Source organism: Pelodiscus sinensis, chromosome 1 (genome assembly GCF_049634645.1).
Source record: "Pelodiscus sinensis isolate JC-2024 chromosome 1, ASM4963464v1, whole genome shotgun sequence".
NCBI classification, from domain to species: domain Eukaryota; kingdom Metazoa; phylum Chordata; order Testudines; family Trionychidae; genus Pelodiscus; species Pelodiscus sinensis.
In genome coordinates this window covers 51,843,216-51,859,644 of record NC_134711.1, presented here as the reverse complement: position 1 = coordinate 51,859,644, position 16,429 = coordinate 51,843,216, and the positions used below count along the sequence as shown (strand labels likewise).

General features: G+C 44.6%; 1 protein-coding gene across 26 annotated transcripts in view; it reads right to left on the bottom strand.

Moving 5' to 3' along the window:
• NRCAM (neuronal cell adhesion molecule) overlaps positions 1 to 16,429 on the bottom strand; it is a 283,739-nt gene that overhangs the window by 167,779 nt on the left and 99,531 nt on the right. For 2 of the 26 annotated variants that reach the window (XM_075929884.1, XM_075929868.1), the window contains exon 1: positions 16,220 to 16,427. The exons of 22 other annotated variants lie outside the window; for them this stretch is intronic. The gene's annotated coding sequence lies outside the window, so the exon portion shown is untranslated. Of the gene's footprint in view, positions 1 to 16,219; positions 16,428 to 16,429 lie in introns of those variants that run through there. 2 more of the 26 variants (XM_075929888.1, XM_075929872.1) reach the window with 1 other exon arrangement.

Genomic DNA, 16,429 nt, shown 5'->3' with positions numbered 1-16,429 from the left:
GGTTCGAACTAACATTACTCCTCAAAATTTCTCCACTGACGCTTAAAGTGGTTAGCAGCCATACCACTAGTGAGCCTGGTGGTGGATGTGAGTACAAGTGCTCATGACCCTCCTGGGGGACGAAGAACAGCAGTTCTGTCCTTTTGTCTGTAGGCAGTATAGATGCTGGCTTGCTAATTTTGCTCTCCATTTTGTTCAGGGGCAGAGCCTCACAAGACAGCAACTCTGCGTTGAGGATGTCGACCATTGGGTTGGAGTCCTCAGAGGCACACTCGAGCTGCACCCCAAGACTTTGAGCCAGTCTCCAGAGGAATTCTTGATGGGCCCGGAAGTCCATGGCTGGCATTGATGAAGAGGCCAGCCCTAATGCTTTGTCCAGAGTAGATAATGAGTACTCGTGTACTGCTGAGTCCTCCAATTCGTGTGGCTGCTTTGAAGCCTGAGAGAGGGCCGATTGCCTCAACGGGCCTTGATCTCTGCCATCCTCCAATGGTGGCTGAGGAGATTCATCCCGTACCACCAAGGCCTGCGATGTCGGGATGCCAGGCAACAGTGTGGACAATGGCAGGGCCCGGATACCCAATCATGAGGATCCCACTGTGGAAGGAATGCTCATTTGGAGCTGATGGTACACCCATGGAGTCCAAAATGGCCACTGGTCTGGATGCTGCCACTGTGGAAGCCAGGTCTGTGGTAGAGACTGGCTCAAGACGCTGTAATGACACTTGTAGTGCCGGGAGTGGAAACAGTGCTGAGACCTGGATCGGTGCCGGGACTTAGAATGACGCTGGGAGCTCGATCGACGCTGGGACCGGATCAGAGCCTAGAGTCCAAATGGTGCCAGGATTGGGAATGAGACAGCGTCGCTCCGGACCGCACCAAATCCATGTTGGAATCTTTCATATAATTGGACTCCAACTAAGATGGGGCTGAGGCTGGTCTGGGGAGCGGTGCCCCTCTGTGTGCCGAATCATGGACTCTGGCTTGCCCGGGTGTCGAACCCATGGTGCGGGCATCAGCTACTCTGGTGCTGTGGACCGAGCCACTGGAATAAGAGTGCTAGAAGCCAAGTTCTCCCTGGACGCCTGCGAGAGTGAGGCCACTGGCACCGAAGGGCCTGCAGGTGCTGGCACAGACATGAGCACCAGGGAGCGCAGCACCACACAGGACACTGGTGCTGAGGGCAGTCCAGGCCTGCCCAGGTCCGTTCCCATCAATGAAGTATGGGCCTGAGGCCAGTCCTGGCGCTCCTGAGGACGTGAAGGCAAGCCCGCGGTCAACTCAATTAATTCCTGTGCCACCTCGAAAATCTCCGGTGTGGAGGGCCTATCAACCAGAACCGGCTTCTCCACTGCACCGTGGCTCTTGGTCATGTTCGGCTGGCCACGTTCTGACTCAGGAGCAGCAGACTTCGTGGCTGGTGCGGGCACAACAGGGTGCCCCTATGGGATGCACTGCAGGCACATGCTGAGGCGGAGACCTGCTCCTCTCTGCCCTTTTCTTCTCGCATGGCACCAGTGATTGAGAGTGATGCCGTACTAAAGGGCACCTTGACGCAGATGAGGCTCCTGAAGATCCCAGTGCCTCCTGCACTGAGGGCAGTGCACTACGGGATTCCGATGCTGCATCCACAGATGGTGTTGGGCGAAATGCTGACTCCATTAGGAGTATCTTCAAGCGCGAATCTCTCTCGTGCTGAGTCCAGGGCTTAACAGATTCTGCAGTTAGCCAGGACATGGTCCTCACCCAAACACTTCAAGCATGCAGGTCACCACAGGGCATAGGCTTGGCACAATCAGCGCAGGGTTTAAAGGTGTGAGGCCCTGGCATGCCCCGTAGGTGGGGAGGGAAGAGGACTCAACAGGCGAGCCCCAACCCAAAACCAACTTTATCTAACTCTATCTAAATAGGTACTTAAGAGGGAAAAGCAACTTGGAAGGAAGAAAGGGTCTTAACTAGGTGCTAATTAACGCTCAACACTGGCTAATACCACTGAGAGCATGCTTGTGAACAAGGGAGAAAGAAGCTCCAACAACCGTCACGGGCAGTAAGAAGGAACTGAGGGGGGTGGGGGGAGAGGCCAGCGGGGGGTATATATGCATCGATATAGCAGCGCCATTCCAGGGGGCTCCCCTTCTGGTCTGACGGGTACCACTGAGGGCAACTCTGACAATCCGTGCATGCGGTATGCACACACCTAAGTGAAATGGACATGAGCAAGCACTTGAAGAACAGATACTTGTTAAAACTTCAGTAGCCTCCCTAGAACCCTGGGATGTACTGCATTTAGGGTTGCCAGGTGTCTGGTATTCATCCGGACAGTCCGGTATTTTTGCCTCACGTCTGGTAAAAAGATTCAGAGAATACTGGACACCTACAATGTCCGGTATTTTCTGATTTTTTTCCAAGGACAGAGACAAAAATGCCAGGCACCTGGCAACCCTACAAATACTCAGCGCCCAGCCTTCCCCCCCCCCCCAAGCCCTTCCCTGGCTCCCAACACCCCCAGCCCCCTGACCCCAGCCCCCATGCTTACCTGGTTCCACAAGGCTGCCGGCACAAAATGGCTGCCAACCAAGGGGAAGCAATGCTTCCCCTGGGTGTTAGTGCTCAACCACTCCCCTGTTCCTATCCCTGCACTCACTCTTAAAGGGAACATAATGTTTTAAATCTGTTTTATTTTATTTTATTTTTTGCTTAATAAGTCTTGGAGTCCTTTTATTTTTTTGCTCAACAACTTTGGTCTCCCTCTCCCGCCTTTTTTTTCCTCCTTTCAACAGAATTTTTTCTGGGTGGCTTTTTGGGGGGGGCAGGGGTGTTTGGTATTTTTGTTTCAACCATCTGGAAACCCTAATTGCATCAGTGGCTCATTTATGAATGGGAGAAAGATTTGAGATGAGAGAAGGGAACATGGGCTGGGAGAGGGCCTTTTGAAAAGTAAACTGTGGTCACAACCTGAAGGGGAAGGAAGAGGAGAGCTGCATGAAGGAATGAGAATGAGGCTGGCTGAAGGAAAGGTGGTGCTTTACTCACAATGAGCAATGTAATGTGCTTTTAAAAACAGTGGTTCTGCAACAAGGGTTGAGAAATTAGGTTCTGCTATAAAGAGACAGTAAATATAATCAATCTTAAATATTCTAAAGAAAAATCAGGCAAAATTTAAGGTCTTGGCAGCAAAATGACTGATCCAAAAGCACCGAAGAGAGAAATGTGTCAATACACATACTGTGAGACCAATATGATATGTATACCAGTTACTAGGAAGACCATGTGATCTTATTACTGTCAACTGCGTACTCTCATTCTATTTCTCCCTTCACGTCAAACTTATATCCACAGGCTTGTTCCTTTCTCTTGTGGCACTACAGTTGGTTTGTATGTGATTTAAGCCAGGCACAAGGTCAGTTTTGCTTCTTGTAAAACAAACAGCAAACTTTAAGAAATATAAAAATAATAATAAATAATAAAGTTTCAACTGCATTAACACCAAAATAACATTATTCATTTTTGTTTTTTTCTTTTTAAAAATTCTAGCATTTCAACAGATAACATTTTGGGATAAAAAAATCCTCTTTTCTTTCAAAATATATGTAATAAAGAAAGACTAGCATCTGTACTGAAAGCTCTGACACATACAAGGGAAAATTAAGTAACTTAAAAGCCAGCAATTCAATTATATGTACATAATTTCCTAGAGAAGAAGTTCAGCTTACCGCTAGTAACACTCTAGCTGTCCTCAGTAGATTAGTAAAACACTTCAATAAATGGAGTTTTGATGAGGGAAAAATTTCTGCACAAAGCTGCAAAGCATTTTCCCAATAAAAACCTTTTCTCTACCTAGCGAAGCATGTACTACTATACAGAGAAAACTTTCTGAAAAGTTTAACCTTACTAACAATATTGTCTCAAAAATTTCAATGAGTAGATCAAAATCCTCATGATCACATCTGATCTCTGTGAATTACTTTTTGGCACAACAAGGAAAACTTGCTGCAATGCTATGTGGATTGTAAGCATGCAGTGGCAAATTTTGAAATTTTGCAAATCACTCAATTATTTCTAGTTTTTAAAACTATAATTAGTCACTCATTTCCCACCATAATTTTAGTCCTTTTCCTCCTCCCTCCAATACAGTCCAAATTTTTAAACAAACAGTTTTTCAGTTAAAGAGATGCCTGTGCTATGTCTTATGGTTAGAACAATTTTCTGAAGTTACTCTGGCACAGAAGTGGGGTGTTTCTCCCCCCCCCCCACCACAAAATATGCTGTAATGAGATCCAGCTCTTTCTTTGTACCACTTAAGAAGAGAAGATGGTCTGGAAAGTAGCTGCATCTAGCCAGTAAAGAGCTCCCTTGCTAGCGGGGAAAGCTCTTCATGATGAAAGTGTATTTCTCCTCATCCTCTCCCAACATAGGAGGCAGGGAAGATAGAAAGGGACATTTCACCATTAGACAGAATGGGGAGCAGTTGTGTTAGAGCTCTGCACTTCCACACTTCTGCTGTAGTGTTTAGTGAGCCTTTATCAGTGGTATATAGAGCTGCTACCTTTGTCAGGACTGAGGCTGGCCCCAATGAGGAGGGTGGGATCAGCACCCCAAATGTCTCTTCAGCCTGTTCTGTGGAGTGCTTAGTTACAGGAATAAAACAAGTCCAGTTCAGTTTTTTTAATTGTTGCTTCTTTCTGATCCTTTTCCAGTCTCTGAATTATTTTTTCACTCTACCTGCTTGCCAATATTTTAAACCTATAATTTAGGTTCCACGACGGCATGACGGCTCGTGTTCTGGACGACGGAGAAGCTTCAGAGGCTTTTCCCGTCACAAACGGCGTCAAGCAAGGGTGCATGCTGGCACCGACCCTGTTCAGCATAATGTTTTCAGCCATGCTGTCAGACACCTTTCAGAACAGTTCCTTGGGAGTCAGCCTGAGATACAGGACTGATGGGAAACTGTTCAATCTGCGAAGACTCCAGGCTGTCACCAAGATAAAGGAGACTGTGCTATGAGACCTCCTTTTTGCTGACGACTGCGCCCTGAATGCTGGATCAGAGCAGGAAATGCAAGCCAGCATGGACAAATTCGCAGCAGCATGCGACAACTTCGGCCTTCTCATCAACATAAAGAAAACCGAAGTGATGCACCAGCCAGCTCCGAAAGCCCAACATCAAGAGCCCACTATCACAGTGAAGGGACAAAAGCTGCAAGCAGTGGACCAATTTACATACCCTGGCAGCACCCTCTCCCGCGCAGTGACAATTGACATCGAGGTCAACTGCAGAATCGCTAAGGCAAGCTCTGCATTCGGCAGACTGCTGACCAAAGCGTGGGACCGCCGTGGAATAAGCCTTGTTACAAAGCTTAAAGTCTATCGAGCAGTAGTGTTAACTACCCTGATGTATGCCAGTGAGACTTGGACTGTATACAGGAGGCACGCTAGGCAACTGAACCACTTCCACACGATTTGCCTCTGCAGACTTCTGAGGATCCGGTGGCAGGACAAGGTGCCAGACACAGAAGTCCTTTTAGAGCAGGCCTGCCGTCAGTTCACACCCTGCTGATGAAAGCCCAGACACGCTGGGCTGGCCATGTTGCAAGGATGCCAGACCATCACATCCCTAATCAGCTCTTCTATGGTGAGCTGTCTCAAGGAAAGCGATCGCACGGGGGACAAAAGAAGCGATACAAAGACATGCTTAAAGCCTCTCTCAAGTCCCTGGATATCGACATCACCTCCTGGGAGACCCTGGCACAAGGTCGATCGACATGGCGCATGCTGATCCACCAAGGCTGTCAAACATCTGAAGCCAGAAGGACAACCATAGCACAAGAGAAGCGAGCACTCCGTAAAGCCAGAGTTGCAAACGCTGCAACAGTAGTGCCTACACATGTCTGCCCGACATGTGGCAGAACATTTCGTGCCCGCATTGGCCTTATCAGCCATCTGCGGACACACCGTGGACAGCCCACAACTCGTTAGATGTCAAGGTCCTCTTTGAACATGATGGACGAACATCATCATCATTTTATGCACTCCTCAGCACCCAATTTACTCATAAATTGCAGTGAATTTTGAAATGTGACTTCACAGACTGCAAGCACAACTGGGCTTGCAAATAACTATGAGCAGTCCTACTTGCCAGACCTATTCCCAGCAATATCTGCAAGATCAAGCCCTGTGACACTGTATAGATTTAAAATTACAATACTATTTTTTATTTCATTTCTAGAGAGATTTATAACTTACTGCATCTCATTGCTTCACTTATTACAAATGAGGAGACTGAAACAGAAGGGACTTATAGAATGTTAAAACTCTGCACAACTCCTTTTAATTACTTAGTACATTTGTTTTAGTTTCATTCAATTTGATACCAATTCATCTACATTTCTTTTAGAGATGTTAGAATGTAGGGGGGGCAGAGGCAGGAGCTGGTGCCCAAGGGCCTGTGCCCATGGGGAGTTGGTTTTTAAGCCAGCTCTCACAGAGCTGCCTCCCTCCCAGATGCAAAAGCGTGGGGGCGGAGGAGCAGCAGGTGAGGGTCAGAACACATGGTGAGCTGGCTTTTAAGCTGGCTCTCCACACATGCCAACTTCCTTGGAGCTGCCTGCCCCACAGAGGTAGCAGCATAGGAATGTCAGGTGGGAGCCAGTGCTAGAGGGGCAGCCAGCTTAAAAACCAGCACCCCACAACCATTGGCTCCTGCCTGTCCCTCCTCCATGTAAACAAGCAATAGCTAAAAAATCCAGCAGTTACACATTTACACAAATACATGTTAGTTAACATCCCTAATTTCTTTCACCTCCCTTTTAAATCCATTTTGCTGTTACACCGTTCTGTGACCTTACAGCCTCAATTTATTTCTCAGCACTAGCCTAGAGGTTTTACTTTGTTCACAACTATCTAATGAGTTTTAAAGTTCTTTACATGAATTTGTGGTCCCTTAATCAAAAACCAAAGCGAGAAAACAAATCTAGTATCTTTGGAAAACTGGCATACTTTTTTTTGTTCGTTTGTTTTTGTTTCACAGTTACAGACAGCCTTCAGCTTCAGTGTCATGTTCAAAAACTTCAAATGTTCATGTTCTTCATAGGGACCAGTGACTTGCCAGTTAAAACAGAGAGGATCTAATTTTACAAAGACAACTTCCAAACTTGCACTCAAATGTTGCATGCACATAGTTCACAATCTAGCAATACATTCATGTGTGGAAAGTCAATGGGACTGTTTCTGTACCTGGAGTCACACATGTTCTTAAGTACTTTGCTGAATCTGGGCCCTACAGACACTGGTGTAAATGCATTTTTCTTTTGTGCACACCAAACATATGCAGCTTCACAGATCAGTTTTGAGGCTTTTTTTTTTTAAATCTTGTTGAAATGATTTCTGTTTCCCACATTATGACATTTTAAACTATATATAGGCTACAGGTTCTCAAACTGTGGTTGGCAGATCACCAGTGGTCCACGAGCTCTATTCAAGTGGCCCACAGATATAGCACCTGCACACAAGAAGATGAAGGGCAGCCCACCTACTTAGTGGCTCACATGCATGGCTCCACTCATTGGGTGCCTGGATCCTCATGAGAGAGATGAAGTAGTGGCCTTAGGAGGAGAGGTAGGTGAGAGGAGGCAGTGGAGTGATGTGAGGGAATAGGAGGTAGGTGGGGGAACAGTGAGGTTAATAGAGGGGGTGGGTAAATTTGGAACATATGGAGCTGAAGCAGCCAGAGAAAAAGATGACTGTCCCCGCTTCAGGGCTGTGGCTGCTGGGATCAGCTCTCTGACTTCTGTGCTGCGGAGAGACCCCTACTGGTATTAAAAAGCATGAGTTTTGCATCTTGTAGAGCAAAAAGAGTGTCTATTTTTATTATTAAGGAGGAAAAAAAATCACTAAATGGTCCGCTGAGACATCAGCAATTTTCAAGTAGTCAGTGGAAAAAAAAGTTTGAGAACCACTGGTCTACAGCCTTGTATGCATTGTAACCCATTTTAATCCATTTCAATTTTTTGTATTTAATTGTGAGAAAAGAAACAGGAATGAAACAAGATCATGCTCAAACAGCTGAACATCTGAACTGCTGTGAATAAAGGTCAAAGTGTCAAGCCTTTGGTTAGGCCAGTATTAATTTCATTCTACTTGGAGGACCTACCATTTGCTATAAGTGTTCTGGAACCCTTCTGATGAATTTACTAATCCATGACAAGAATTAGACTTTCACTATGTGGCTTTTTTTCCCCCTGAACAGACACTTATAAGGGAGCTAATCAAAAACTGGAAGATCCAAATAAATTATGCCATGGGATCATCTGTGAAATAGCTACAGAACAGTATTTGATATTTCAATTAAGTTTTTGGATCCTCAGGGGAAGCAAGAAGAAACTTGGAATTAATACCGAGGATATTTGGCATAGGATTTCTTGCAGTTTGAGGATTAAAAACCTACATTTAAAAAGAGCTGTCAGTATTAATTGTGCAAGGATATTAGTGATCTGGAAAGACACCTTCACTCCACTGAAGTCAATGGTAAAACTCCCAGTGATTTCAGTGTGGCCAGGAATACACCCTTCAGGCTTAAACATATCATTTAAAACTTGATGGTTGGATAAAGTGTAGTGCACATAAATAATTGAGCAAGGGTGGGTGACATGGCATTTATTTAAGAAGCTCAAAAGAAGACTTTTAAATATATAACACTGTATACAACTAGATTTTCTATTGTAAAGAATGTGATTACAGGCAGTCCCCGGGTTACGTACAAGATAGGGACTGTAGGTTTGTTCTTAAGTTGAATCTGTATGTAAGTCGGAACTGGTGTCAGCCGCTGCTGAAACTGATCAGTTTCAACCACGGCTGAATCTGGATGCCAGTTCTGACTTACATACAGATTCAACTTAAGAAACCCAGGCGTCCCCAAGTCAGCTGCTGCTGAAACTGATCAGCGGCTGATTCCAGGAAGCCTGGGGCAGAGCAACTCTCCCTCAGGCTTCCTGTAGTCAGCCGCTGGTCAGTTTCAGCAGCGGCTGACTCGGGACGCCTGGGGCAGAGCAGCTGGGGTGCTGCTGGGTTGCTCCAGTAGCGCGGCTCCTCCTGAAACTGACCAGCAGCGGATGAATCAGGACGCCTGGGCCAGAGCAGCTGGGGTGCTGCCCGGTTGGTCCAGAGCGGCGCTGCGGGATCAACCCGGCAGCCCCCAGCTGCTCAACCCCAGGGGTAGGCAAGAAAAGCCTGGTCTACTGGGGGGGGGGCACTAGCTGCACCCCCCCCCCAGCAGACCAGGGTGACAGGAGCAAAGCCGCGGGTGTCCCTGGTCTGCTGGGGGGGTCCAGCGGCTTTTCTAGACCCCCTCCAGCAGACCAGGGGGACAGGAGCAAAGCCGCCCAGGCGAGGGGAGTCCCGCCGCCTGGGCGGCTTTGCTCCGGGGCAAACGAGCAAAGCCGCCCAGGCAGCGGGACTCCCCCCGCCTGGGCGGCTTTGCTCGGGTGTCCCTGGCATGCTGGGGGGGGTCCAGCGGCTTTGCTGGACCCCCCCCCCAGCAGACCAGGGGGACAGGAGCAAAGCTGCCCAGGTGGGGGGACCCCCCCCCCAGCAGACCAGGGAGACCGTGAGAAGCTTTTCTCGCCCCGGAGGACACGGGTGGCGATCCGCCGCCCGTGAGCTCCGGGGCCAGAAAAGCCCCGTTCGTAAGTGCGGATCCGACATAAGTCGGATCCGCATAAGTCGGGGACTGCCTGTACATAAATGCTGTCTTAAAATATATTTTAGCAAGCACTTAAATTTAACCAGAGCTGTCTGGTGTGGAGCTCTGGTAAATATATTCAATGATGGGGGGGAGGGGCGGGAAGGGGACGGTAAAGGTTCCTGATTATAGCAAATACTGAATCAGATAATTTTCTATTATGTGATTAGCTAGGAGGTCCTCTTGGACATAAAAAATAATTGGGAAATGGGGTGAGGGAACAGCTAAGTATAGTAATGATAACTGATGTTGTTATTATTTATGGACTACACATTTGTTTAAAGATTATTTTTCCCCAAGAGCTAAAAAAAACAGAAGACTGGTTTATAAAAACATGTATGCTAATATATACTACTGTGTGAACAGAGTTTAAGCAAGCATGAAAAAGAAAGCAAAGAGTGAACATAGTAACAGAAATTTCTAATTGGATTGGGCAGGTTTTCATCTGAAGTTAAATCTAATCTGTATTCATTAAAAAGTTAATATGAGTATTCCCAATGCTAAATTCAAAACACAGTAAGAAAAAGGCAGTCTGCAACTTTCCCTAAAAGTTAACAATATATACAGCTCACATATTTAATTAATTTCCTCACCCCATTAAAGCTAACTGCAAAACTATTATTGACTTCAATAGGGTCAGGTTTTCACTGCTCATGTGTAGAATTGATTTACAGTGATTATAAGCACTCTTGATGCAATTCAGATTTTGTAGGCTTTCACCGTGCATTCTCGTGTGTTTTGCTCCTTTCAGAATTAATTCTGTATTGCAATTCAGATTGGCCATCTCTGGTCCTGCACCCTCAGGACCTGATCAATCCCAAATGAGAAGATTTTCCAGACCAGGAGAGGTTTTGGCTCACGGCCTGTGCTGCCCCACTGCCCCCAGCTAGGGCTTCAGCCTGGCCCAGCTACTGCCCCAGCCCCCAGGGCTCTCTAGTTGCTGCAGGTCCATAGAGCTGGTGCAGGTGCCACAGTCAACAGAAGAAACTGCTATGGTGCTGGGGAGGAGGAATGGACTGACATGGGTCTCACTCTGTCCCAATCCTGCTTTCTTTCAGCACTGGGGAATGACTGAGGTGGTTGGTGCCAAGTCCCCACACAGCTCCAATGCTAGCCTCATGCCTCACTCCATGAGGAGGACCTTCAATCTTGCTGCCCAGACATTCTGGGTGCAGACTGAAATCCCTGCCACTATAAACCTGGGAAACTGTTTGATTTGTTCTCGATAGGTAAAAAACCAAAGCTCATCTCACGTCACAGTACTAAAGGTAGGTGGACAGTTTATTTTGTGTGTGATTGAAAACTACTTTAAGGATGAATTTCAGGCACAGTCATAGTGAGACATTATTTTTACAAAATGAAGTGCAAGGAACATTTGCCAGTAGGCACTAGATACCTCATGTGTCTGTCCGGGTGAGTTGATGGCAATGGGGAAGGCAATTTTCATAGATAGGTGAGACAAACAGGTAACCAGAGTTTCAAAGTGTGACTTGGTGAGTGGTGAAAACACTGAATTAAACTTCCATTAAGAGGTGATTTCACTACTGTCAGGAAAACTGTAATTCAGCCCTTTAAATATCTGGGGGGGGTAAATGGGTGAGTATGAGTAAAGATATAATAGCCATCTGATGGATGGTAACACGTTGCCTGCATTTGGGTGAACCTGTACTAAACAAAGGAAGAGGCCCAACTCCTTAAGGATAAGAAAGTTGTTTAAGATATTAGGGATACCCATTGACTCAGGAGATATACTGCATACCACTGGGCCCAGATAGAGTGTGCTTATGTTTGGCAAGGTAACATTTTCTCTCTGAAGCCTTTCTACTTTTAGTAAAGACGACTTGCACATTCTGGGAACAGGAATAGTCTTAGTCTAATATGTCCAAATACCAAGTTGTGAGGCAAGTTTCCATATTGAGATGTCTGATCTTGCTGTTCTCTTGAGTCAAGAGATCTAGAAAGGAATTAATGCTAATTGGCAGTCAGGTTGACATATGGGGAAGAACTGGGAACTGCCTGGGTCATCTTGGTGCAATGAAAATGGCATGTGCTCTGCCTTGTCAAATCTTCCACAATACTCAAGGAAGTGTGATAGCAGGAAAGGCATACCTTGCGCAATCTGTCCAAAGAAGCAGGATAGGTGGCTGGTACCCTGATGTGGGGTGCAAAAACTGGAGGGTGCTGCAGTACCCACCTTACCCTCACTTTCTGAGCCTATGGCTGAAGTGGATCTGTTGTGAAGGAAAAGGTGCCGCTTCATAAGCAGGTCTGCTAAACCAGCAGACAGTCAGGGGCAGCAGCTATTCTGTCAGCTCCAAAACAATGAAGCTAGGATTTCTAGTTGCTTAGCAACTAAGTCCTAGCTGGTCTGGCCCCTGACATCTTGCTCTTATAAGCCTTCTGATCACGACTATGAGGCTAAGGAGGATATAAGTCCTGAATACGAAGATTCTGGGGAAGTTCATTGTTTCCAGGGTGCTGCCTTCAGAGCTGGGTACCTGGCCACCAGCCGCTGCTCTCCAGACACCCAGCTCTGAAGGCAGAGGTAGCGGTGGGGTAAGGGTGCGGGCAGAAGCCTTAAAAGTCAGCTCTCCCCGAGCACCAGTTCTGCCTCTCCCTCTTCCTCCCCCCACATGTTGCTACCTCTGTCAGAGGCAGTAGCGCAGGGCTGGGGGGGCTACTGCAGATCAGCCTCTGTCTGTGGCTTGACCTGGGTTTGTAGTGGGCAGAGGCTGCTCTATGGGATGCTGGCACAACTTCTGTCCGCAGGGAGCTCAGGCCCCCTGCAGACAGGGGCTGCTGATGCACTATGCTATGCCCTCTGGATCACAGACAGCAGTGCAGGGCAGCAGGAGGGGCCTGCATGCATAGGGAGCCTGTTTTTATACCAGCTCCCCTTGCGGACTGGCCCTCACCTGCCACCCCATACTGCTGCCTCTTTTACAGAGGTAGCAGCACAAGGTGGTAGGAGGCTCTCCAGAAGTGGGGCCAGGACTGCACAGACTGCTGGCCCTGGCCCCTGGGGGACTATCAAATAGTTGTGTAACTGATAAAGTTTCATGTAGTTACACGATTATTCAGTTACACGCTATCTAACATCCCTGTCTCTAAATGTGATACATGGGCAGATCTACTTATTTCAGTCCATTGGTCTAATGACTCTACATCTGAAGTGGAAAGTTATTCCATCTTAAGGACGAGAAACTTTTTTGAGATACCTGAAGAACAGAAGACCCTTCTGAACAGGTTTGCTGGATTAAACTTTTTCTTCTTACTCCACATTCAGAACTGGTTGAAGTGATGTATTTATCTCAATGCAAAACAGCATTCCTTCATTTTTCATGGCACCATGCTCTTGGTGCATTTTATGTAAATTGGTTAATTCATGATGACATAAAGGTAGATACATAAATACTATAATTAACCAACACATGATCTAGCCTTGCATAACCATTCTCTGATCATTTCATTAATAAAAAAGAAAAACTGTCAATATTAAAAAATATTAAATTTCCTGAGGCCTACAGCCAAAGTTGGTTTTATTAAGATAGCTTATTTTTAAAATGGCTGTTGTGGTATTTAGAAGTGGATGAAAATGATAGGGAATAATAATGCAAGTAATTATTTTTTCTAACACTCCATCTTCAGACAGTCATTAATGTTAACCGTGATATATGTGGCACTCTGAATTTATTAATTTTCCTTTAAAGTCCCACTTACTTGTATCTTCTAAAATACATAACTTTACACAGGAGCTAGCCTGTGACTCATATAGCTGGCCATTTCAGCTACAGTTAAACTTTCTTCAGTTTAATATAAAGTTATATAGTTGTGAACATTTAATTCTTAAGGTGTCTTTCGAGGAATAAATATTCTTTCATAAAAGAACCAGATAAACGTAACAATATGATGTTAGGAGTTGGATGTCAAATCACAATTAGTTTATAGCACTCTACAATTTAGATGAATAATAAATTGGCTCTCTAGATTCTAAAGTTCAAATATCACTTTTGTTTAAGATAGTCAATGTGGATGAAGTACTATGTTTTATTGCATCAACTTCTGTTGATGAGAGAGTTGAGGTTTTGACCCCCTCAGAACTCTTCAGATCTAAAAAAGGTGCTTTGAGAGTTACACCAAAACACAAGGTGGGACAGATTGTTTAGCATAACAGGTAGATTAGATATGCAGGAATCGTTTTGTGAAACTGTTCACCGATAGTTGTTAGGGTGTTTTTATCTTTTATCATTTTCCTATGAGAGTTTATTTAAAAGTATTGTGATTGTCTGGTTTCACCCATATAGTAAGTGTTGGGGCATTTAGTACACTGGGTGAGGTGTTGTGATAGGTGTGTGTAAGACCCATGGATCTTGAAAGCTATGTTGTGGGAGAGTTGATCAGGATAGCAGTGGATATGTGTGGGCAGAGTCTGGTGCTGCTGTGAGTTGGTTGCTTCTGCTGCTGAAGTAGAATCATAGGACTGGAAGGGACCTCGAGAGGTCATCGAGTCCAGCCCCCCGCCCTCAAGGCAGGACCAAGCTCCACCTACACCATCCCTGACAGATGTCTATCTAACCTGTTCTTAAATATCTCCAGAGAGGGAGATTCCACCACCTCCCTGTAGGAGAGACTGATGGTTGTTTGAATGCCAGAACTGGGGATTTAGGAAATATTTTCTTCAGGATGGGGTCCCCGTCAAGTATTGGCCATTGTTGTTTTGTGATACCCCCCTTGAGTGTGCAGTTTAATTTCTGTATGAAAGCAGGTTCTCTTGGGGTATCTGGGTGGCCAGTTCCATGATGCAATCTACTTCTCTGGTGGAGTGTCCTTTTTTGGTGAAGATGGTTTTAAGTGTGTTAAGGTGTATATCTTGGACTTTCCAGACACTCAAATACCACAAAGTATGCTCCCCATTCAATTACATGTGGTAACAATGAAGTGTGATAGCTTAGTTTAAGGCTACTATTGGCATTTATAATGTTAGTAACTTTTTAAATATATTTTTTCCAACTTTCAGTAGTCTATTTGCAAAGAATGTATTAACATAATAACCAAATCAATACTTTTGGTTCTTGGAACAAGACAGACTTCAAAGCTAGGCATAGCAGACAAGCCAGATGGTAAACTGTTGCACATGAAAGTCTGTTATTAAGGGTAGCTGGTACTTAAGTGAAAATATGATCTAAATATATGAAAGATGAGCTGGCCAAACAGACTTCCTAAACACTCAGAACAATTAAAAAACTGCTTGCTTCTCATTTATTATATAAATTAGATTCTAATGTAACTGACAGAGAACACAGTACCCTAGATAAACCCAATGTCACTTCAGTTATTTTACTATCAGCTCATGGAGATTTGATCTGCAAGACTAAGATACAGCACAACATATCTATTTGAATTTCCTTTCAATTTCTCCTCCCACACACACACACACACACAAAGCTCAAACTTTTTTAAAGATCCAATCTACAGAGAAAGGGGAAAAAAATCAAGGTCTCAACTGATTCAAGTGCATGTGAAAAAGGCATAGATAAAAATCAGTGAGGGAAAGGTCTTAAAATATGACATTCGGCTTTGCTTAGCTGGATCTGAATGTGCAGTAAACATGAGACAGATTAAAATTGTTAATTTGTTTTTAAAAGGTATTTTGCTCTGCTTTGAAGTGTGCAAGTAATCACACTTCTCTGTGATTTACTAGTACAGATTTTATAGAGCAGGATTTCTTTGACTAAACCCAGCATCCTATACTGCACTGTGGTCACTGATATTTCAAAAACCAAAATTCATTTTTCTGACAGGAATTTTTCCCCAGGTATTTTCAAAAGAGGGTTATATACAAAAGTCTGACAGCCATTATAGGGGTTTTTATCACAGAGTGTTACATGTCAGTGATTAAAGAGGAGTCAATATGCTCCTCTCTGTTTAATGACACAGGAGCAGATGAATCAATGAGTGATAACACTTTATCTTCCTGTGTACACATAGTATTCTGTCACTTAGATCCTCCTCAAAAATGTATTCTCAAAGAATAAGCAAGGAATTCCCCCAAACTCATTTTAAAGTAATAACTTTATTTTTATCTTAAAAGCATACTGTAATATCTTTTAATAAAACAAAATAAATTTATGAAAGCTCAGAAACAGTTATATGCCACATGATATAAGCATTAAAATAATGAATCTATTTCCCCACATACCATATGCAATAACATCTGGTGTCCCTATCCACAATTCAAATCATTCTACACAATAAAGTTAGAGTGATGATGATTTCAAATTCTACATTTAACCACACTAATCAAATATAAAAAACTCCACAAAAGAGATCCAGAGAGCCATAAACTCAACTTCCTTACATATCTCAGATTTTAAATAAACCAAACTAGCTGATATAGTTATTAGATGCACAAATCTATCTTAATAAACTGAACATCAAAGAGGAGAACAAATGAGTATACAAAAAGATAGTTGCAGAATATTACCGTACAGATGTAATTATTCGTCTCCTTCCATTTTCTTATTAGAAAATGGTAAGTTGGTAAAACTTTCCCCCTCACGTTGTAATCCTGCTGACAAAACTGTGTGCTGCTGAATCCTGCTGTTGCTGATCTGTGGACAGGAACATGTACAAAAAGAAGGCTGTTTTAAACAGCCAATCACATTGTATTTGGACCTCCCAGGCTTCACTGTGT